This window comes from Chiloscyllium plagiosum, unplaced genomic scaffold (assembly GCF_037043375.1).
Source record: "Chiloscyllium plagiosum isolate Xiang-an unplaced genomic scaffold, Cpla_swu_hap1 HiC_scaffold_10, whole genome shotgun sequence".
In the NCBI taxonomy this organism is placed as follows: Eukaryota; Metazoa; Chordata; class Chondrichthyes; order Orectolobiformes; family Hemiscylliidae; genus Chiloscyllium; species Chiloscyllium plagiosum.
Window position 1 is genome coordinate 89,266,016 of NW_028270148.1, and position 24,343 is coordinate 89,290,358.

Genomic DNA, 24,343 nt, shown 5'->3' on the forward strand with positions numbered 1-24,343 from the left:
CAGATGGAAAAAATTTATTGGGAATTCAATGGAGAAGACTGAAGAATTCTCTGACTCAAAACATTTTCATAGCAGAATTAGTTAACACTTTTAAGCAGAAATTAGTTAATTTTAAAAGAAGAATATTAAACCAAGTATTTGGAACAGACAGGAATTGGCATGCAGGAAAGTATTAAGGACAGACTTGTTGGATTTAATGAGTTATGGCTGTATTGTAACATTAAATGACATCGAATATTCATCAATAAGGAGATGCAAAAGATATTGATAAGGAAATGACGACTTTTTGGCTTATTTCTATGCAGTTGCATTTTGTGGAGGAAAGAATCACAGGAATAGACCTTGAGTAGATGTTAGCTATAGTTCAGTGGTAACCTCTTTGAAGCAGAAAGTTACAGTTTAATTTTCATTACAGAGACTTAACCACAGAGTCTATACTGACACCCAGTAAAAGAAAGGGAATCATAGAATCCCTATGGTGTGGAAGCAGGCCATTTGGCCCATCAAGTTCACACTGACCCTCTGAAAAACATCTCACCTACTCTACCCTATTCCTGTAATGATGCATTTTCCATGGCTTATGCACCTAGCCTACACATCCCTCGACACAATGGGCAATTTAGCATAGCCAATCCACCTAACCTGTACGTCTTTGGACCATGGGAAGGCACCAGGGGATACTCATATAGAAAGAGGCAGAATGTGCAAACCCCACACAGACAATTGCACAAGAATGGAATCGAACCCAGGTCCCTGGCACTGTGAAGCAGCACTCTTAATAACTGAGCAACCATGCCACTCTAAACTTCTGGAATGCTATATTTTGGATGAGCTGCCTGTTCTCACAAAGGTCTATTGGATTATATGGCACAAATCAAATAATAGCAGGGAAGTTGCCCTGGTGTCCTCTTTATAATCTGAGCTGAAAATGTGTTACTGGAAAAGCGCAGCAGGTCAGGCAGCATCCAGGGAACAGGAGAATCGACGTTTCGGGCATAAGCCCTTCTTCAGGAATGAGGAAAGTTTGTCCAGCTGGCTAAGATAAAAGGTAGGGAGTAGGGACTTGGGGGAGGGGCGTCGGAAATGTGATAAGTAGAAAGAGGTCAAGGTGAGGGTGATAGGTCAGACTGGGGTGGGGGCGGAGAGGTCGGGAAGAAGATTGCAGGTTAGGAAGGCGGTGCTGAATTCGATGGAATTGACTGAGACAAGGTGGGGGGAGGGGAAATGAGCAAACTGGTGAAATCCGAGATCATCCCTTGTGGTTGGAGGGTTCCTAGGCGGAAGATGAGGCGCTCTTCCTCCAACCGTCGTTTTGTTGTGGTCTGGCAATGGAGGAGTCCAAAGACCTGCATATCCTTGGTGGAGTGGAAGGGGGAGTTGAAGTGTTGAGCCACAGGGTGGTTGGGTTGGTTGGTCCGGGTGTCCCAGAGGTGTTCTCTGAAACGCTCCGCAAGTAGCCGGCCTGTCTCCCCAATATAGAGGAGGCCACATCGGGTGCAGAGGATGCAATAGATGATGTGTGTGGAGGTGCAGGTGAATCTGTGGCGGATATGGAAGTTTCCTTTAGGGCCTTGGAGGGAGGTGAGGGGGGAGGTGTGGGCGCAAGTCTTGCACCTCCTGCGGTTGCAGGGGAAGGTGCCAGGAGTGGAGGTTGGGTTGGTGGGGGGTGTGGATCTGACGAGGGAGTCACGGAGGGAGTGGTCATTACGGAATGCTGATAGGGGAGGGGAGGGAAATATATCCTTGGTGGTGGGGTCCGTTTGGAGGTGGCGGAAATGACGGCGGATGATGCGCTGTACATGGAGATTGGTGGGGTGGTAGGTGAGGACCAGTGGGGTTCTGTCCTGGTGGCGGTTTGAGGGGCGGGGCTCAAGGGCGGAGGAGCGGGAAGTGGAAGAGATGCGGTGGAGGGCATCGTCGACCACGTCGGGGGTTGAAATTGCGGTCCTTGAAGAAGGAGGCCATCTGGGTTGTACGTTTTTGGAACTGGTCCTCCTGGGAGCAGATGCGGCGGAGTCGAAGGAATTGGGAGAATGGGATGGCGTTTTTACAGGGTCAGGGTGGGAGGAGGTGTAGTCCAGGTAGCTGTGGGAGTCGGTCGGTTTGTAGTAGATGTCCGTGTTGATTCGGTCGTCTGAGATAGAAATAGAAAGGTCGAGGAAGGGGAGGGAGGAATCTGAGACTGTCCAGGTGAATTTGAGGTCGGGGTGGAAGGTGTTGGTGAAGTGGATACTTCACCAACACCTTCCACCCCGACCTCAAATTCACCTGGACAGTCTCAGATTCCATGTACAGCGCATCATCCGCCGTCATTTCCACCACCTCCAAACGGACCCGGCACCTTCCCCTGCAACCGCAGGAGGTGCAAGACTTGCGCCCACACCTCCCCCCTCACCTCCCTCCAAGGCCCTAAAGGAAACTTCCATATCCGCCACAGATTCACCTGCACCTCCACACACATCATCTATTGCATCCTCTGCACCCGATGTGGCCTCCTCTATATTGGGGAGACAGGCCGGCTACTTGCGGAGCGTTTCAGAGAACACCTCTGGGACACCCGGACCAACCAACCCAACCACCCTGTGGCTCAACACTTCAACTCCCCCTTCCACTCCACCAAGGATATGCAGGTCTTTGGACTCCTCCATTGCCAGACCACAACAAAACGACGGTTGGAGGAAAAGCGCCTCATCTTCCGCCTAGGAACCCTCCAACCACAAGGGATGAACTCGGATTTCACCAGTTTGCTCATTTCCCCTCCCCCCACCTTGTCTCAGTCAAATCCATCAAATTCAGCACCGCCTTCCTAACCTGCAATCTTCTTCCCGACCTCTCCGCCCCCACCCCAGTCTGACCTATCACCCTCACCTTGACCTCTTTCCACTTATCACATTTCCGACGCCCCTCCCCCAAGTCCCTACTCCCTACCTTTTATCTTAGCCTGCTGGACAAACTTTCCTCATTCCTGAAGAAGGGCTTATGACCGAAACGTCGATTCTCCTGTTCCCTGGATGCTGCCTGACCTGCTGCGCTTTTCCAGCAACACATTTTCAGCTCTGATCTCCAGCATCTGCAGTCCTCACTTTCTCCTCTTTATAATCTGAACCAACATCATTTTCTGGTCATTTATTCCACTTATTTGCGGGACATTGCTGTGCGCAAGTTGTCTCTTATATTGTAAAACATTTCTTATCTGACAATAGCGACCAAATTTCAAAAGTACTTTTTTCTGTAAGGTTTTGCAAGGTGTAACCAAACTGCAAATTCCTTCTTTTTAGGACCTTCAGTTCCTTGAGACTGTTCTGCCATTTAGTAAGACCATGATTTGATGTAGCTTAGCTTTCTCAGTGCTCCTCCAAACAGTTTGCTTTTCCTCTGGGCGTTGTCTTCTCTCACATTCACATTCTGTTTCTTAAAATTAGCAAATTCAAGGGATTTTAGTTCCCAGTGTGTTTGGCAAGCTGAGGCCTGCTTTGATTCAAAGTACTTTGGGGGAGTAATTATTCTTTGTTCAAAAGAATGAAAAAAACGAACTGTGTTTTTCGAGAGATCTATTGAAGCTGAACAGATGACACATACTCCTTGTGATTCAATTGAGTGACAGTGTTGGATGGAACCTTTTCCCCTGCCATGGTAACCATCTTGTTACACATAGTAACCTTGACCACACAAGCACAAAGCTTACTGCAGCGCTTTCTAATGCACTGGGAAACTCACTGCCCTAGCGTACAAAGGCTTGCTTGTCTCAGCGGAAATGAATGCTCCCAGCTTAAAAATGTCCATCCCTGACATCCGTTCTCGCACAGTCTTGCTCCTCAGGAAGCAATTTCATAGACTACCAAACTTCCGAGTTGAGCAGTTTGCCTGTCCTGCCAAGAGGATTATAGTCATATACTTCTCCGAGGCTCCTTTTACAGAACCGCATGTTCCAGAAATAACAACAGCAACTCGCATCTTACCTTTAACAAAATAAAATGCCCTGAGGCTCTTCACTGGATGGGAACAAATAAAACTTTTACACAGAGCCACACAATGAGGTGACAACCTATACCTAAAAACTTGGTCAAAGAGGTAAGCCTTTTAAAAGAGAAAGGTTGAGAGCAAAAATGATTTAGGAATTAATTCCAATACTTCTTTGGGATTACAGATAAAGCATGGGTAGTCTTCCTAATTTTGATGAATCAGTTGCTGTGGCCAAGAATGACAATAAAAAAATGCACCTTTCACAATTTCCCTTCATTGTCAACAAAATATTTTTTTGAAATGCAGTCTCTGATGTAATGTAGGCATTCAGTCAGTCAAGTGACACACAGCAACAACTCAAGAGCAGCAATGAGATAAATGTTCAGACACACTGTTTCAATGTAGATTTCGAATAAATGTTGCTCAAAACATCAAAGAGATCCCCTGCTGTTCTTTCAGTATAACTTGTACACGAGTGGGAATTGAACCCATAACATTCAGAGATGAGAGTTTTGCCAAATGAATTAAACACACTGTTGTTTCAACAAGTTCTTTGACAGCCTGGCTTGATATGCGAAATGGACAACAGTTCCTCTGTTACAGCCTTTAACATTGCTAAACTCTGAGCTTGTTTACTTGGAAAACTATTTTATATCTATATTAAGCTTCAAAAATCACAACAGATGAATTACAAAGAATTACAGGGGTGGAATTATCACAGAATTTTTAAGTGTGGAAAACGGGTTTTAGGTGACAGGTGCAGAGGAGGTTTACCAGGATTTTGCCTGGTATGGTAGGAAGATCGTATGAGGAAAGGCTGAGGCACTTGGGGTTGTTTTCATTGGAGAAAAGAAGGTTTAGGGGTGACTTGATAGAGGTGTACAAGATGATTAGGGGTTTAGATAGGGTTGACAGTGAGAATCTTTTTCCACGTATGGAGTCAGCTATTACAAGGGGGCATAGCTTGAAATTAAGGGGGTGTAGGTATAGGACAGATGTTAGGGGTAGGTTCTTTACTCAGCGAGTCATGAGTTCATGGAATGCCCTGCCAGTAGCAGTGGTGGACTCTCCCTCATTATGGGCATTTAAGCGGGCATTGGATAGGCATATGGAGGATAGTGGGCTAGTGTAGGTTAGGTGGGCTTGGATCGGCGCAACATCGAGGGCCGAAGGGCCTGTACTGCGCTGTATTCTTCTATGTTCTATGTTCTTAAACATGCCGCATACTTTGGAACAATAGTTTATCTGATCACCTTTCAATCAGCTCACTTTCAGGCAAGTGATTGCCCTATCACAAACCTCGACACTGGTGATTCGAATCACAAGAACCTGCCAGCCAATCTGAGACCAGCAGCTTCTGGGTCCTAAAATCTGCAGTAACGTCTACTCTTCAGGGGTTCTAGCAGTAAAAAGGTGCTTTTTATTGTTTCTTTCCTTGGGATGGAGATTGCAAGTAGAAAGGGGTCAAAGGCAACTGCAGGGGCTAGCTCGCAGAGACCACCTTGTCCCTGTGCCTGCCATCAGGTTTATGATTGTCCCAAGGTGAAGGTTGTGGAGGTCCCCCCAACTCTGCAAAAAGATCACCATGGTCTCAGAGTCAGGAATCTAGCCACTTGTCTCCCCTTCCGCTCCCACTAAGCCAAGCCCCATGGAAGCAGGTGACTGGGAAGATGATGAGTTGAGTCCCTTAAGTGGTTATTAATTACCCATTTAATTGTCGAGAGAAGTCACCCATGAACCTGTTTGCCCAGCAGCTAATTGTTGAAGTCATGAGAAAGAGGTGAGTTTTTTTTTCAGGACCTAGTTACTCCATTATTTCCCCTTCTTTGGGACCTTCAGGAAGAGGATGATTACAGCTGTACACCTTTACTGCACTGAAACAGGTCATTTGGTTCAACTGATCTGTGTTCCACATGTGTTTCATTCCACCTAAATTCACATTATCCTTTCACTCAATCCCATCTCTCACTTGTTCCCTTGTGTCACGATCTAACCTTCCTTCAAATGCATCTATCCTGTTCCCCTCAATCCTTCCCTGTGAAACAAGTCCGACATCAGAGTCAAAAAGGTGTGATGCGAGAAAAGCACAGGCCGGTCAGGCAGCATCCGAGGAGCAGGAGAATCAGGAATGAAGAGCTTATGCTCGACCTGTCAACTCCTCACTGAGCACGAACGATCAGTCCTCGGCAAAAACCTCAGCTTTATCCCCCTCCGTCCACGCACTCACTGAGGATGAATGATCAGTCTCAGCAAAGGCCTCATCTTTATTCCCCTCTATCTACACATCAATGAATTTAATACACGGAGTGATGTCGAACACTTCTTCCTCCGCCTCTGTGCTTACTTTTACAATCAGGACTCCTGTCCACCTTCCGAGGGCCCCTTTGCCCACCTCCAGCACACTCCATCCACCTGGACACTCCGTGCTGGCCTATTACCTGCCCTCGATCTCTTAATTTCCAATTACCGCTGAGACGTTAACCACCTCAACCTGTCTTAACCGCCTCCCCCACTCCAACCTCCCCCCACCTCACAATGCGAAGCCCTCCACCCCCTCTGCTCCAATCCCAACCTCACCATCAAACCCGCAGATAAAGGGGGTGCAGTGGTAGTTTGGTGCACTGACCTGTACACCACTGAAGCCAGACGCCAACTCGAAGCCACCTCCTCCTACCACCCCATCACCAAACCGTCATCTCCCACACCATACAGAACCTCATCACCTCAGGAGATCTCCCACCCACAGCTTCCAACTTCATAGTCCAGGAACCCTGCACTGCCCGGTTCTATCTCCTTCCCAAGATCCACAAGCCTGACCACCCTGGCCGACCCATTGTCTCAGCATGCTCCTGCCCCACCGAACTCATCTCTACCTACCTTGACACTGTCCTATCCCCCCCCCCCCCCCGTCCAGGAACTCCCTACATACGTTCGAGACACCACTCACGCCTTCCACCTTCTTCAAGATGTTTGTTTCACCGGCCCCCAACGCCTCATCTTCACCATGGATATCCAATCCCTCCACACCTCCATCCGCCATGACCAAGACCTCCAAGCCCTCAGTTTCTTCCTCTCATGATGTCCCCAACAGTACCCTTCCACCGACACTCTCATTCGGTTGGCTGAACTGGTCCTCACTCTTAAACAATTTCTCCTTCAAATCCTCCCACTTCCTCCAGACCAAAAGGGGTAGCCATGGGCACCCGTATGGGCCCCAGCTATGCCTGTCTCTTTGTTGGCTATACCGGCACCACTCCCCACTCCTTCCTCCGCTACATTGATGACTGCATTTGCGCCACCTCGTGTTCCCCTGCGAGGAGTTTGAGCAATTCATCAACTTCACCAACACATTCCACCCCGATCTTAAATTCACCTGGACCATCTCTGACACTTCCCTCCACTTCCTGGACCTCTCCGTCTCCATTAATGACGACCAACTTGACACTGACAATTTTTACAAACCCATTGACTCCCACAGCTACCTGGATTACACCTCTTCCCTCCCTGCCTCCTGCAAAAATGCCATTCCGTATTCCCAATTTCTCCACCTCCACTGTATCTGCTCCCACGAGGACCAGTTCCACCACAGAACACACCAGATGGCCTCCTTCTTTAGACACCGCAATTCCCCTTCCCACGTGGTTAAAGATACCCTCCAACGTATCTCGTCCACATACCGCCCCTCTTCCCTCAAACCCCACCCCTCCAACCATAACAAGGACAGAACCCCCCCCCCCCCCCCCCCGGTGCTTACCTTCCACCCTACCAACCTTCGCATAAACCAAATCATCTGACGACATTTCCGCCACTTCCAAACGGACCCCACCACCAGGGATATATTTCCCTCCCCACCCATTTCCGCTTTCTGCAAAGAGCGTTCCCTCCATGACTACTTGGTCAGGTCCACACCCCGCAACATCCCACCCTCCCGTATTGGCACCCTCCCCTGCCACTGCAGGAATTGCGAAACCTGCGCCCACACCTCCTCCCTCACCTCCATCCAAGGCCCCAAAGGAGCCTTCCACATCCATCAAAGTTTTATCTGCACATCCACCAATACCATTTATTGTATCCGTTGCTCCCGATGCGGTCTCCTCTACATTGGGGAGACTGGACACCTCCTAGCAGAGCCTTAAGGGAACATCTCCAGGACACCCGCACCAATCAACCCCACCGCCCTGTGGCCCAACATTTCAACTCCCCCTCCCACTGTGCCAAGGACATGCATGTCCTGGGCCGCCTCCACCGCCACTCCCTCACCACCCAACGCCTGGAGGAAGAACGATTCATTTTCCACCTCGGAACACTTCAACCCCATGGCATCAATGTGGATTTCACCAGTTTCCTCATTTCCCCTTCCCCCACCTCACCCCAGCTCCAACCTTCCAGCTCAGCACCGCCCTCATGTCCTATCTTCCTTTCCACCTATCCACTCCACCCTCCTCTCTAACCTATCACCTTCATCTCCACCCCCATTCTCCCACTGTACTCTTTGCTACCTTCTCCCACCCTCCTCTCAACCTATCACTTCCTTCCCCACCCCCATTCACTTATTGTACTCTATGCTACTTTCTCCCCACCCCCACCCCCTCTCATTTATCTCTCCACTCTGTAGGCACCCTGCCTCTATTCCTGATGAAGGGCTTTTGCCCGAAACGTCGATTTTCCAGCTCCTTGGATGCTGCCTGACCTGCTGTGCTTTTCCAGCACCACTCTAATCTAGACTCTGGTTTCCAGCATCTGCAGTGCTTGTTGTTACCTAACTCTCCTGCTCGTCAGATGCTGCCTGACTGGCTGTGCTTTTCCAGCACTACACTTTCGACTCTGTTCTCCAGCATCTGTCGTCCTCACTTTCTCCAACAAATTCTACATTCTGATCACTCTCTGAGTTAAAATGTTTCTCCTGACTTGCTTGTTGAATTGATTATTAACTGATAGTTATGGCCCCTGGTTCTAGCATCTCACAAAATTTATATCAACTGCTTTATCAAACCTTTTCATAATTTTAAAAATATCTAACACATCAGCCTTCAGTGTTCGCTCTCTAAAGAAATGATACCCAATCTCTTCCTTATTGGTCTACCTTCTCAGTACTAGTGTTACTCTTGTCATTTGAACATCATTTAATGCTCCTATGAGTTTAACATAACTTCTCTCCTTATGAATCCTGTTCATTTAGAAATGAATTCCCAAGGTATTTTTCATCTTTATGGCTTTGTTAACATGAATGGCCAATTTTCATGTGAATTTGTCCCCGGACCCTTTTGCACTTGTGTCCCATTTGTCTCATAATTCCAAAGATAAGTGGCCTCTTATCTCCCCTACCAAAATGCAATCGTTAGAAAGTGAGGACTGCAGATGCTGGAGATCAAAGTTGAGAGTGTGGTGCTGGAAAGGCACAGTAGGTCAGGCAGCATCCGAAAAGCAGGATTCTGCTCCTTGGTTCCTGCCTGACCTGCTGTGCTTTTCCAGTACCACACTCTCGACTACCAAAATGCAACCCTGTAGACTTCTCCATGTTGAAATTAATTTGCCATTTATGTGCTATTCTTCATGTTTGTTGATGTCATCTTATGCGTTATCATAATTTTCTTCAGGTTTAACACACCTGGTTTGGTATCATCAGTTAAAATAAAAACCCAAATTGATAGCAGAAATAGTGAACAACAGCAGTCCCAACCAGCAGTGCTCCTGTTGATCACTGCATCTCACTTAATGTCAGGTTGAAGAACTACATTTAATACCTATGCACTATTTTCTATATTGTAGGCTGTTTGCTATCTACATTGAGACTTGCCCCTGATTCATAAGCTCTGATCTTAATGCTGGGTCAGCTGTGCAAAAGCTTTTTGAAAGTACAAGACTATTCTATCCATCTCATTATCCTTGTCTATGCTTCTATTACCTCTGCGAATATTTCAATAAATTTGGTCAAGCTTAACCTTTCCTTTTGAAATTCATGCTGCCTATTCTTCATTATTAACTTCTAGAGGTTTTTTTGTCTCCATTATATCTTTGAGTAAAGATTCACTTTGATCCTCAAGTGTTGTGGGATGCCTACAAAGAACATTATTGCTGCTTCTATTTGTTTTCATTAAGTACTGCCAAGCAATTACATTTTTTTTTAACTGGTGGCAAGTGATGTTACAGCAATATAAAACTTTAGTTAGGCCACATTTGAAATCATATGCACAGTTCTGGTTGCCACACTACCAGAAGGACATGGATGCTTTGGAGAGGGAGAAAAGGTTTACCAGGATGTTGCCTGATTTGGAGGGTTTTAGTTATGAGGAGAGGTTGGATAAGCTTGGATTGTTTTCACTGGAAAGATGGAGGCTGAGGGGTGATTTGATAGAGGTTTACAGAAGTATGAGAGGAATAGATAGGGTGGATAATCAGAGACTTGTTCCCAGAGTGGCAAGGTCAAATACAAGAGGGCATAGGTTTAGGGTGAGAGAGGAAACATTTAGGGGAGAATTGTGGGGAAAGCTTTTTACACAGAGGGTTGTGGGTGGTTGGAATGCACTGCCAGTGGAAGTGGTGGAAGCAGGCATGTTATCAATGTTTAAGACTTATCTTGATAGACACATGTACATGAGATGAACAAAGAGATAGATATCACACATGGTCAATAAGCAGGTCTAAATAAGGATTAGGAATCAGCCCAGGCTGGTGGGCCAAAAGGTCTGTTCCTGTGCTGTATTGTGTGCCTATTACTATGGTTGAGTGATAAGGAACAATACACTTTTCATGAGGGTTGAACCCAAACCTGCAAGCCAAGTTTAAGTTGTCTACTGAAAATGTACACAACCAGTCAAATCTGTCTGATAGGCAGCGACAAGCAATCTGGGACCTCAAATCTGTCATCATCAGTATTTGAATTGAAACTATTACTACACTTGAAGACAGTTGGCAAATAAAAAATAGCTATTGTGCATGTTGTAAGTTATAATGAACTGTGATCACACAGAATCTGAGTGTACAGAATTCAAGAGTTGTGCTCTCTTACACTCTCCTGTATATATTGTATACACTTGCGTATAAATTCAGAGTGGAAGTAGGACATTGAGCCTGCTCCCCGGTTCAGTAAGATTGTGGATGATCAGTTTGTGTTTTGAATTCCACATTCTTATCAATTCCTGATACAGTCATACAGCATGGAAACAGACCCTTCAGTTCTACTTGCCCACGCAAACAAGATATCCTAAATTAATCTAGTTCCATTTGCTAGCATTTGGTCCATATCCCTCTAAACCCTTTCTATTCATATACCCATCCAGATGCCTTTTAAATGCTGTAATTATACCAGCCTCCACCACTTCCTCTGGCAGTTCATTCCATACACGTACCACCCTCTGTGAGTAAAGGTTGCACCTTAGGTCTCTTTTAAATCTTTCCCGTCTCACCCTAAACCTACACTGTCTAGTACTGAACTCCCCTACCCTGGAGAAAAGACTTTGTCTATTCACCATATCCATGCCCTTCATGATTTTATAAATCTCTATAAGGTGACCCTCAGCCTGTGACATTCCAAGGAAAATAGTCCCAACCTATACAGCCTCTCCCTATAGCTCAAATCCACCAACACTAGCAACATCTTTGTGAATCTTTACTGAACCCTTTCAAGTTTCCCAACATGTTTCCTATAGCAGTGAAACCAGAACTGAAAGCAGAATTCCAAAAGTGGTCCAACCAATGTTCTGTATGGCCGCAACATGACCTACCCAACTTCTATATCAATGCACTGACCAATAAAGGAAAGCATACCAAACACCGTCTTCACTATCCTATCTATCTGTGACTCCACTTTCAAGGAACTATGAACCTACACTCCAAGATCCCTTTGTTTGGCAACATTCCCCAGGACCTCACCATAAAGGTAATCTTTGATTCCCTTGGCTAACAAGAATCTACCAGCCTCTGCCTTAAACTATTCAGTGATCCCACCTTCACCAACTCTGATGCAGTGAGTTCAAAACTTGCACAACTTTCTGACAGCAACTCTTTTCTTAAAACAGTAGTCCCTAGTTCTGGCCTCACCCACAGGAAAGACAGACAATCTCAACGTCCTCCTTGCTAAGACCATTCAGGATCTTTTTTACTTCCCTCAAATCACCCTTGTGCTTCTAAATTCCAGTGGAAACAAGCCCAGCTTGTCCAACCCATCATCATGAGACAACCCACTCATTGCAGTTATCAATCAAGTAAACTTCTTCTGAACCACCTTCAACACATTTACTAAATAAGTAGACTGTACGTATATGCAGTATTCGAGATGTTGTATAACAGAAGCATAAAATCCTTGCTTTTGTGTCAATTCCTCTCATGATAAAGGATAGCATTCCACTAATGTTCTTGATTACTTGCTGTGTCTGCATATCAATCTTTGTGACACATCCATTCAGACACCTAATTCCTCAGCATCTCAGAATTCCACAGTCATTCCCTATTTAAGTAATACCCAGCTTTTTCATTCTTCCTTCCAAAGTGAACAATTTTAGATATCCCATATTATTCTCCATTTGCCAGTACTTTTTTCCACTCACTCCAGTTCTGTAAGTCACTGCTGCACATGGATCTTGGAGGCCCATGCAGACAAAAACAAAATTAGTGTGGACACTGATGCTAACGGCCATGTTTCAAGCTCCTCATGATGGCACGAAGAAAGTTCGCAGGCAGGAAGAAAGTCCTGCCCACACTGCAGAAAGCCACAATTGTTGTATAATAGCAGATCATTTACAAAATTCTATATTCAAAAACTCAAAGCAACTATCTTTAAAGGTAGACCTACACAAGAAACTATTTCTCTTGGTAAAATCACAATGGTCATCATTATTGGAGTGCTAACATTGCAGTCAATGGCAAAAAAAACACTTTTGGCCAGAGGGGCTGAAGTAACTATTTTGTAGATATCCTGAAATGACTCTGTAAGATTGCCCTGTAGCCTTATTCTGTCACTCTTTATGACCCAGGAAAAAGCAGTATCAATATCACTTCAGCTTCAGGCAAAATTAAGACACTAGGACACAAAGACAAAGGAATCCTAAGAAATACTCTGCATTATCCATAATTAGTAATGTTCACTGATAAGCAGGAGAGGCTCAAATCTCTCAAATGCATTCTTCTACTTATAGAAGCAATCAATAAACCTGTAATGAATTTCAACAATTTCAAAATAAAACTATAAAAGCCTGGGAAAACTGAACACTACATATATTATCACACTGAAAAATGCAGCTGCTTATTCACACCTAGGAAGATCCCATACCCACTTCAGAAAATGATACAATTGAAACTGAAGCCATCTCCACATAGAATTATTTTGCCTGTCACACAACCCGCCACAATGTGCTCTGCTGTGGTGCCAGTTCTCACACTGAATGTACCCATGAGAATTTGTGTAGATTTAACAAATTTGAACAAGGAAGTACAACGAGAAAGTTGCCAAATTTGTCTCTAGATGAGAGCTTAGCTAAACTTCACCAAGTTGGATATGAACAGCTGATTCCAGCAACTTCCTCTAGATGAGGATTTTAAACTGATAAATTTAATGCAGCCCTCTGAATATTATTGTTTTAACCATCTGCCTTTTGGGATCATGTCCACAGCTGAGAGTTTCCAAAGGATCAATACCCAATTTCTTAGAAGGCAAAAAATGCAACACATTGCACTTGGATGACATACTTATGCATGGATTGCAAGATGCCAAGTTGACACTCGATGGTAAGTGTGAATTCTCAAAGTCAATGTTAACAATGTTTAAACCACATTACCCAAGCAGCAGGTATCACGACAGACTTATGGAAGTCGGAAGCCATTTGGAAGTTTCTGCCATCCAGAAATATTACAGAGCTCCGATGATTTCTTTGAATGATGAATCAGGAGAGATAATTCTTAACTTTCCTGGCCCAACTCACTGAACCTCTAAAACAACTTTTAAAACAAAATCAGCTATGATTTTGGAGTGAGCATCAATGGCATTCATTCAACTAAATCAAGGATATCCTCATATTCCTGGTGGTCTTGACTCACTATGATTCCAAATCTCTGACTATTGAGCAGCAGGTGCATTATCATTAGATCCAGGACCAGTTTTATATCAGATTCAGTGCTTTGGATCAGATGCCCTGTCTATGAAGAATAGAATAACATGATGGAAAAGGTTGAGACATTGGTAATTAATGGAAGCTCCAGCAGCAGGTGGCAACACTAGAAGAGGACACTGAGCAGGGGAGCTTGAGCAATTGTACTGGGACCTCCAGTACCAAGTGCGACAGTTAGGTAAGGTAGCCAGCGCAGTCAAAGAGACCCTCTTAGGAAAGAAAGATGTCTTTTGAAGTAATGGTGGGGTGCTCATGGGAAGAAGGAGCAGACAAAGAATTCCTCAACCCAATGTAAACCATATGGTCAATGCTTCCTTGTTAAACCTTAATTTCCTTTCATGTTTGTAATGACCTGATGCCATTAGAATAAAGAATCCCTGCTTCATTATCTTTGGGCTGTCTGATGTTTGAATCTCATTCCAATATTGTGCTGCCATCTTTGATGGATTTCCCTGCCAGCGAGACAGGAAGAATGAAAGCATGTTGATGCAACAGTCTGAGGCATGGGTCAGGTACAACTTGCTGTGTATGCCAATGTTAGGCTGCTGCTTAACTAGTTTGTCAGACACTTTAGTTACAAGTCTCCAGACGTTAGTGAAAAGGAAAAGGAAACATATATTGCTACATGCTAACAGTAATGAGCATTTCAGTTCTGACTTCAGTGCCACAGAGTAAGAGGTTGTGGTTAGAAATGTTGATCTCTCCAGATATTAATTGGGTATTCTTGGATTAGGGAATAGAGATTTGAGGGAAGGGAAAGATGGTGAGTTGGAAGTGTTGACATTATCTGTGCTGAAGAAAAGAAAAGGGAAGAGATGAAGTTAGAAGAAAATTAGATACATTCATCCAATTTGGGTTGCCATCAAATAGCTTTTACGATGTTACTTTACAGGCTACTTCTCTATCATCTTTAAAGGTAAGGGAAAAAAAAACTTGCCATTAGCTGATCTAAATAACTTATATAATTTGCATAGGTGGTTAAAAAGAGAATGTACCTTTTGGCACAATCTGTTTCTATATTGATAAATATAAATACTGGTAATGTGGTTAATTATATTTGTTTATCTGAATACATAGAGAATTCCTTTTCTGTTAAAAATTGCCATCCTTATCTGGTCTGGCTTACATGTGACTCCAGACCCACAGCAACGTGGTTAACTCTTAACTACCCTCTGCACAGTTAGGGATGGGAAATGAATGCTAGCCTGGCCTGTGATGCCCACATTCTGTGAATGAATAATAATTAGATAGTGTGTCACAAATCTAGTTTTGTGCAAAAGAGTGGTTCCCTTTTACAGGCCAATAATATTTGAATATGTTTTGTTGAAAAAATCAATTAAAGGAAAAGATGGATGGTTTGTGGATACTTAAGATCAGGAGTAATATCATCACAAGAGTGTTTCTGGGAGATTAAATTCATGAAATGTTTCATCTTAAATAGCTCAAAAAGTTTGTACAAGAATTCCTTGTTACTTTACATTAATCTAATAGCTGCTTCTATAAGAAACATACCTTAAATAATTTTAGGAATGCATTTTCATGTGCCAGTGATGAGGTAGAATTTGTGTTCCTTTGGAAAAAAAGGAAACCTCCAAGATTTCATCTTGGATTTGATCTCCAAGACAGTGGCAGAATAGCAGTGCAGGGTACAGTCTCCTGCCTGGAGCAGATTGTTTGCTTTAACTTTTTTTTCCTTCCCTTCACAGATTTTGTTTCTTATTTCAATCTACTTACCTTCTGTGGAGAGATCAAGCCAGTGCAAGGAGCAGTGAGAGAGTACAGTGGGGGCGGGGAAGAGACAGACAGAGAGACAATGACCCCAGTGTGGAGGAGCGTCAGCCAGCGTGGGGGAACAGTCAAAGAGCAAACCCAGTGCAGGCAGTGAGCCAGCGTGGTGGTGATAAAGGTCTCCCATGGCAGTGAGAGCAGATAGCCCAAGGTTTCTGCGATAGCATTGAGCATGGGGAGATCAAGCCCAGCTTGGAGGAGATTAAACACTTGTGGGGAATGCAAGCCCTGCATGGCTAAGCACTTAAGAAGGATTGCAATGTTGAACTCTTAACTTTATTTTTCTACTTTATACTAAGAAGGACTTTAATGTTGAACATTTAACTATAACTCCTTATTTTTCTAATTTGTAGCTAAGATTTTATATCTAAGATGGTGCTGGGAAGGGTGGCATTTTACACTTTTCACTGTACTCCTGTACCTGAATACACAAGACAATAAATTCTAATTCTAAATTGCAATGTGAATGCAATGATCATGATTTTGGGGACCATTTTTCATTGCAATTCTTGTTCCAACATTTAATTTTTTTTTTTGTTTTTACATCAGTATTGCTATTAAATCCTGATACACATGAATCAAATTTGCCAAGACATTTGGTTGAAGTGGAATCCCTCAATTACAGAAGTGTTTGGAGCAAGTGTACGCTGTTTCAAACTTCAGCCGGCTAAAGTGATACAATTCACTATCTTCAATAAAAACGTTAACTCTGAAGGAAATACAATCAATGAAAAGCAGTTATCTGCTAAGAACATTTTAAAAATAGTATGTGGCAAATTCTTGAAGTTTGAGTAGTTTCAGATCAGAGTTTACTGTCTGGAGGCTGATCCACAGGTACTGCAATGCATCAGGGAGGAGAAGACTACCTGGATTCCTCATAACAGGAGGCAGTCACATCTCTTAGGGTTGGATAATCTACTTTGGTCAGTGTCCAGGGACAAGAGATTGTGACTGCGAGTGAGACAGGCAAAGTACCCAGAGGCAGGAGAATAAAGGCCTCAACCTTTGCAATTGGATTACTTACAATGTGGAAACAGGCCCTTCGGCCCAACAAGTCCACACCGCCCCGCCGAAGCGCAACCCACCCATACCCCTACCCCTACATTTACATTTACCCCTTACCTAACACTACGGGCAATTTAGCATGGCCAATTCACCTGACCTGCACATCTTTGGACTGTGGGAGGAAACCGGAGCACCCGGAGGAAACCCACGCAGACACGGGGAGAACGTGCAAACTCCACACAGTCAGTCGCCTGAGGCGGGTATTGAACCCTAGTCTCTGGCGCTGTGAGGCAGCAGTGCTAACCACTGTGCCACCGTGCCGCCCACTAGTCAACAAGTCCGACAGTATTTCAGCTTTTTATGAAAGTGAGGACTGCAGGGGGGAATAAGCAGAGTGACCAGAGCACATTAGCACAGAAAGCCTGTCAAGAGGGGTGATAAGAAGGATATTAATTGGAACTGTTCTATGCTGCAAAGAACTTATGTCCAGATAGCAGTGTTGCTTGCCCAGTGCTAGGACAACTGACAGGAGTTGGGGAGGGAGAGAATCCAGTTATCATGGTTTATGAAGATACCAAAGAATAGAAAGGAACAAAGAAGGAGGTTCTACAAAGACAGTATGAGGAGCTACATATCAAATTAAGAAGCAGAACCTCAAAGATCATAATGGCTTCATTATTATCTGAGTCACATGCAAATTGACATCGGGCAAATCAGATTGGAGAGATGAATGCATGGCTCGAGGACTGGTATGGGAGTAACCAGTTTATGTTCATAAGGTACTGGCACCAGTACTGGGGAAAGTGGGACCTTCATCAATGGGACACTTTCAACCTGAAGTGTGTAGAGGATGTTGTGCTTGCTAACCACACAACTGGGGGAAAAGGAGATTTTAACGTGAATGTTGAGGATAAGGGATCATATTTAAGAAGATGTGGTAATTTAAAAAGAAGGGCCAAGATTAAAGAGAAAGATATTAATATGGCAAATGATAAATAGACTTGCAAGAAGGGATAGACAGCGAGAATCTGAGAGTCAACCAACAGATAACCAACTGGATTTTACAGGAAGTAAAAGAATAAAACTATCTGATTGCACATAGCATTTGAAACAAAACAAATGGACTGAGTGTTCAAATAAAAATGAATAAGTACAATCTGGTATCTTTTACAGTGATATTCCTGCAGGATGATGTGGATTGAGGCTTAAATCTTGAAAGGTACACAACATTTAGGAATAGAGGAAAAGATGGAGGGATGTTTCTGTTATCTACAATAGAGAGGGATGACCTGAGCTCAAGAAACCAAGATGTGGAAACAGTTTAGGCAGAAATAAGACATGATAAAGACAAGAAGTCACTTGTTCGAGTGATATACAGGTCACCTACAGGTGTACAGGTAACTAACTACACTGAAGGATAAAGGACAAAATAACAAGAGCTTGTCAGAAAAGCACAACCATATGTTTTGGGAGATTTTAATCCACACTTTAACTGGAAAAGTCAGATTGACAAAGCTTAGAATGCTGAGTTCACAGAATGTTGTCAGGATAGTTTGTTAAAGAACACATTCTGGATCCAACCAAAGCAGGCTATACCAGGCTTGATATTATGCAATGAGATGGAATTAATTAACAATGTAACAGCCACCATAATTGGATTAAATTTCACATTCCATTTGAGGGAGAAAGGGAAAGAGAGATGGGTCGGAGACTATTTTTTGAAAATTTAAATGAGTAATAATGAGGGCATGAAAACAGAGCTGGCTAAAGTGAATTGGTAAATTAGGTTAAAAGTTAGGACAATGCAGAAGCAGTGTAAGAGATTTAAGGTTATGTTTTAGAATATACAGAATAGATACATTCCAATGATTTATAAAATCCCAAAGGACAGACTGACCATTTGTGGTAACTAGTAATGTTAAAGATAGTATCAAACTTAAGAAAAAGCATTAATTGTGCAAAGGCAGATGACAAGTCAGAAGATGAATCAGATTGTAAAACAAAGCAAAGAAATCGCCCAAAAATTAATACAGAGAGAAAAAAAACATGAGGAAACTAGCCAAAATATAAAAACAAATAGTAAGTATTCCTATAAATTATTAAGAAACAGATTAATCAAAGTGAGCATTTGTCATGTAGGAAGTCAGACTGGAGAACTAATAGTGGAAATTAAGGAAATGGCAGCTTAACTGAACAGATATTTTGCACATCAGTCTTCACTGTAGACAATGCAATTGACATCCATAAGCAGCAATATATTAGGAAATGGAGGAACTCAAAAAAATCACAATCACCAGAGAAGTGACACTAAGTAAATTGTTGGAGCTGCAAGCTGACAAGTACTTAGGTCCTAATGGACTTTGTGCTAGGGTTTTAAAAGAAGAGACAAGTGAGATATTTAATGCAATTGTTTCAATTTTCCAAAACTGTCTTGATTCAGGAACAGTCCAATTAGGTTGAAAAACAGCAAATGTAACTCCTTTATTCAAAAAGGGAGTCAGAAAGCAGGAATCCGCAGATCAGTTAACTTAGCATCTGTCATAAGGAAAATTTTAGAAGCTGTTATTACATAAATTATCACAAGGCACTTGGGTAAATTGAAGGTAATGATTTAGATTAAACTTAGTTTTATTGTCACATGTATATAAAATATACAGTGAAAAGTAGTTTTTCATGTGTTATACAGTGTTGCTATGCTCCAGCACCACTTTGAAACACTGAATATAATGCTAACGACTCAAGAAGCACAGATAACAAGGTTTTGTGAAAAGGAAATCATGTATCACCAATCCACTGCAGTTCCTTGTGGATAAATGGGAATCAGCAGTTCTAGAGTACTTAGATTTCCAGAAGTCATTTGATAAAGTTGTCACATCACGGGTTACTGTGAAGAATAAAAGCAGAAAGCAAATTGGCATGGGTAGAAAGTTGGCGAGCTAACAGGAAACAGAGTAGGTATAACTGGTCTACTTCTGGTGGCAAAGTGTAACAAGTGGTGTGTCATGGTGATCAGTATTGGAACCTCAACTATTTACAGTTTATATAAATAACTTAGATGAAGGAACGGAAATATGGTTGTCAAATTTGCTGACAACACAAATATCGTAGGAAAATAAGTTGTGAAGAGAAAGCTGCAAGGAATATAGATGTGGTCAAAGATGCAGAAAAATGGAGTTTAATATGGAAAAATGTGGAATTGTCTACTTTGGCGGAAAGAATAAAAAAAAGGAGCATATTATCAAACTGATGAGATGTTGCAGAGGGATCTAAGTGTCCTCATGCTTTAATCACAAAAGGTTATTATGCAGGTACAGCAAGTAATTAGGCAAGTTAACAGAAAATTATCACATCACAAAGGAATTGAATACAAAAGTAGGAAGGTTATGCTTCAGTTACACCGGGCACTGGTGAAACTACATCTGGAATATTGCAAACTCACCTTATTTAAGGAAAGAGATAAATATGTTAGAGGCTGTTCAGAGAGTGTTTATGTGACTAATACTGGATTGAAAGGGTTGTCTTATAAGGAAATGTTGGAGAGACTAGGCTTGTATCTGTTGGAGTTCTGAAGAATAAGAAGTGATTTGATGGAATTATATGTAATCCTGAGGGGTGTTTACAAGGTAGGTATGGAAAGGAAGATTGTTCTTATGGGATAATCCAGACGTTGGGGTCTCTTATTTAAAAAATGAGGGCCCACCCATTTGGAACAGAGATTAGGCTAAATTTTTGAAATTCTCTTCCTGGAAAGGTAATGGAAGCAGAGTCCTTGAATATTTTTAAGGTAGAGGTAGATTTATTCTTGTCAGGAAGGGATCAGAAGGTTAGCATGATAGGTGGGAATATGGATTTGAGGGTACTATCAGATCAGCTATGATCTTATTGAATGGCAGGAACAGGCTCGAGGAATGGCCTACTCCTGTTCATGATTTGTATGTGTCAATGGGTTTGGCGGTGATGGGAGTGTGCCTTTGCGGTTTCCAGTGCCAAGGGCAAAATGATTTGTTCCTTCCAGTTATATTCTTTTTAATTTTTCTTTCAAGGTTGATACAATTGAATGATTTCCTGGGCCATTTTCAAAAACAAAGTACAATCAACTACATTGCTGTGTGTTTGGAGTCACATGTAGGCCAGGCTAGATAAAGGCAGCAGATTTCTGTCTTGTTCATTAATAAGTCAGTTGATAAATCCCACACTGGTATCATTCTGTGTGACACGTACAAACAGGTTAACATTATCTTGCAAAAAACCATGTTTACCTTACAGCCAAATCTAATTTCATTGTCCTCTCCCACTTAGTCCTCTCAAGTAACAAATCACATTTTGAATTGACCATCATTGCAGAAAATGCACAAGATGTCTCTGAAATGTCAGTGAGATGATGGATGCGTGTGCTTGACCACTGAAATGGGCCAGATGGAAACTTCATGTGAATTACAGGTCAACACAACTTCTTTCAAAATTTCTTCATCACCTCTTCCTGATTCATTTACCAAATGGCCTGAAATCTGTGTCCTCTGGTTAATGTTCCTGCTGTTAACAGAAACCATTTCTCCTTTCTTATTCCAGGAAAGCCTTTCATAACTTTGAGACAGCCTGTATATCTACAAGTTATATTTGCTTAATAGAAATGTCAGTCTCAAGTATTTAATTTCTTTTATGACATTATTTCATCAAAATATTTAATAGATTTTACAGGCTTTAGCAGTATGAACTGGTTTAAGTAAAATTAGCATCACAGGTCCTTTCATCTTCTATACTTGCGTTCAAATCAAAGCCTGTCAGATGGAGTGCAGTGAAAAGATTAAAGTTTTCTCTCTCCTTGCGTATTTCAATGGTCTTCAGTCAAACATGGATAAGCATTTCTCCAACCACTTCCCAGTGACTGCAAGACCAAAGCTACTAACTTGGTACTAATTGTAGAACCTCACTCAGTGTAAGAGCTTGTATGGATCCCTGATATGTCAATAGAAATGTGCAGTGAAGGCTTTTTGCTAAGGTTGAGGTTTATAGCTTGTTGCCAAGGCAGTGTAAAGGCAGCTCTGCTTTGTATTGACCCTACACAGTACGAGATAGAGAAAAGCTCAATACTGTTCAATGACACAAAGGAGGAAACCACTTCATTTCCCGCAGCTAATATTTATTACAGCACTGAGCATAAAACATCTACAGTAAATCTGTGGTTTAAACCCAGTCAAACGTAACTCTTTTCACATGATGTGATTCAATCCTTCAGCTTTCAAAAAAAAATTAGAACATCCTGCACCCAAACTGTTGCCAAGGTAACAGGGAATTTGCAACAGTGACAGGAAAGTGAAGTATTCTACTTCAAGACAGAAGCTGTGGTTGTACTAACAGCGAGGAGTTTCATTCTGATTCACATCATGAAGCAGTTCAAGAGGTAAAAATTTCAAAAAAAAATCTCATTTCCTGTGAAGACAACCAGACCATAACTGATATCGTCATAGAGCACACAAATCATTATGATCAGCACTTTCTTTGTGCTTAGCTGAATAATCTTTAACCTTTCTGTTCGTTTTACACATCTACCAGTAATAACAAATGTCTGGCACAGTCATTTTAGGGTCTAAGTGATACGGATAATTGTTGCAGTTTGTTGAAGAATTGGAGAAGAAACTCTGGCAAGACTCAGTCTGACCAGGCTGCACTTCAGGGCTCCTCGCTTGCTCTCTTAGCATTTTTCTCATTTAGCAGTGACCTGCATGCTTCCTGTATCCATACCTCACCTTGTTGTGCCAATTGGTGCAGTCACACAAAACAACAGTTTGCCTTGCTGCATAGCAGTTCGCAGTCAAGGGATCAGACATCTTGCAGTATGGCAGTGTGCAGTGTCAATCTCACATGAACACCATGCACCAGCAGTATGCAGGCAGCATTGTCTTACTGTCTTAGGGATGTCGTCCTCATTGAAGTTCATGGTTATACCCATCAGTCAAGAAGTTTCAGCACGAAAGGTCAAGGATGGCCTCTGATACCAGTCCAGGGGAATGGTCATGATCAGGCATTGCTCAAGACATTCTTGGTCAGGGAGACTGTGCCTCTGCAGTCTGGGCAGTAGACCACAGACAATCCATTGTCTCCATAGCAGCTAGAGTGAGGGTGGTAGGACTAATGCTTTCAGGGAAATGTATGGATGTTATCTGGGTTGGTGTGGGTTTCCTCTGGGTGCTCCAGATTCCTCCCACAGGTGAAAGACGTGCAGGTTAGGTGGATTTGCCATGCTAAATTGTCCAGGGATGTGCAGGTTAGGTGGGTGAGCCATGGGTAATGCAAAGTTACAGGGATAGAGTGGGTCTGGATGGGATCTCTTTGGCAGTTGGTGTGAACTTGATGGGCCAGATTGCTTGCTTCCACACTGTAGGGATTCTATGCTGCAATTCTATACTAGTCTGGGTAGTGTTATTGTCTGAGTAGCCTAATTCGGTTACCCAATGGAATTAGTTAGTTGGTCTGTTAGGACTACCTGCAAAAACAAAAGAGAAAGAGCGGGTGGGTTGCTTTGGAAATGAGACTCAGCAAGTCAGTTTCTGGTACTGTATGCATCCTTGGGGGAAGGGAGGATTACAATTGAGAAAGGGGGCAACAGTATCTGCAAGAGGGATATGGCAGAGTATAGATGGGAAGGGTGTCTTGTGGGAGGGGAGGTCATCCATGGTCAGGAGCATACATGGCATGGTGACCTCATATGCTAACAATTGGTTGGGAATGATGTGTAAGCTCAAATAGATAGTTTGGGAGGTGAACATTCAGGAGAATTGGATATCTGGGGTCTCACTGACACATTCAGGCAGAGGTTGCAACCCACTTGCTCAGAACTGCTCATTGTCAATTACTATTGTGCTAGAAATCAAATGTATGCAATTGGAAAAAAACCAGCTGCAACCATAAAATGCACATACACACAGGACTATTAACTAAGTAAAACAACTTTACTGGAACATTATCAAGGATATTTTGACACTGACCCATTTATGGAGGTGTTAGATCAGATGCCCTTATGCATGGTCAAAAACACTGGTTTATGGAAACATCTTTAAGGAGGAGATTAAAGGTAGAATGATGAAAGGTATGACACCTTGTCAAAAAGGCACAATGATAAACTACACACGCAATGAAATATGATTAATTAACAATATCCTCATGAACGTGTCTCTTGGTAGTAGCAATCACATTAAGACTGTGTTTTATCAGGTTGTAAATTTGCTTGCTGAGCTGATAGATTTGTTTTCAGATGTTTTGTCACCATGCTAGGTAACATCATCAGTGAGCCTCCGATGAAGCGCTGGTCTTCCATCCCGCTTGCTATTTATCTGTCTTGATCTGTTATGGTAGGTGATATCACTCCTGGTTCTGTTTCTGAGAGGTTGGTAAATGGGGTCCAAATTGATATATTTGTTAATGGAGCTTGGGTTTAAATGCCAGGCTTATAGGAATTCCCATGCGTGTCTTTGTTTATTTTGTCC

General features: G+C 42.8%; 1 long non-coding RNA gene across 1 annotated transcript in view; it reads right to left on the minus strand.

The window, feature by feature from the left end:
- Nucleotides 1-24,343, minus strand: part of LOC148149001 (uncharacterized) — a 77,907-nt gene that overhangs the window by 19,687 nt on the left and 33,877 nt on the right. The gene's annotated exons all lie outside the window — the stretch shown is intronic.